The sequence below is a fragment of the Rhagoletis pomonella genome, unplaced genomic scaffold (assembly GCF_013731165.1).
Source record: "Rhagoletis pomonella isolate Grant_MI unplaced genomic scaffold, Rhpom_1.0 Rhpom_scaffold_02419, whole genome shotgun sequence".
Taxonomy (NCBI): Eukaryota; Metazoa; Arthropoda; class Insecta; order Diptera; family Tephritidae; genus Rhagoletis; species Rhagoletis pomonella.
This window is the reverse complement of record NW_023460973.1, coordinates 20,849-21,665: the sequence shown is the minus strand read 5'-3', so window position 1 is coordinate 21,665 and position 817 is coordinate 20,849.

Here is an 817-nt window from a genome sequence, read left to right as displayed (position 1 = left end):
CTCGATTTTTACTATAAAGAAAACTATTATTTCCACTCTCAATAATTTATTTATTTATTTATTTATTTATGTTTAAATCTACAGTACAATGTACCTTACAGACTAGAAAATATATTATATAGTAATAATTGATAATGCCAAATAAAATACAAATCAAGCAATTAAATTAAGGACTTTAATAAAAGCCGATTTAGGCAAAGAAAAGTCTAGATGATGCGTGTTAGATAATGCATTGAATTCCCGAAGTGCTCGAGAAATCGGAGCATTACTTGCATATTTAGTTTTGAAGCTTTCTCCGTAAAAAGGGTAAACATTTCGGAGACTTCTTTGTGGAACATTAAAGCTTATCCGCTCAAGCAAAATTGGGCAGTCAATGATGCCACTAATTATATTATAAGTGAACGATAATGAAAGAACTGTTCTTCTCTTTTCTAAAGTACTTAAATTGATCAGCATTAGCCGCGAGCCATAGGATGGAACAGGAGCCTCAAACCGCAGCGAACGCAGTGCGAATTTCAGAAATACTTTTTGAACGCGTTCAATTCTACCTATCGATAGTTGGTCATATGGTCTCCAAACTATTACCGCATATTCCAAGTGTGAACGAACAAGAGCCGTAAAAAGCAATTTAAAGGTATATGGGTCTGAAAACTCGGAAGTGTTACGCCGAATAAAGCCAAGAGCAGAGTACGATTTCGAAAGGATAAAATTAATATGAGTATTGAAGGATAACTTAGAGTCAAACATGACTCCAAGGTCCTTAGTCTCTGTTACTTTTTGAAGCGCACAGTTAGCAATAGTGTACTGTGTTGAAATA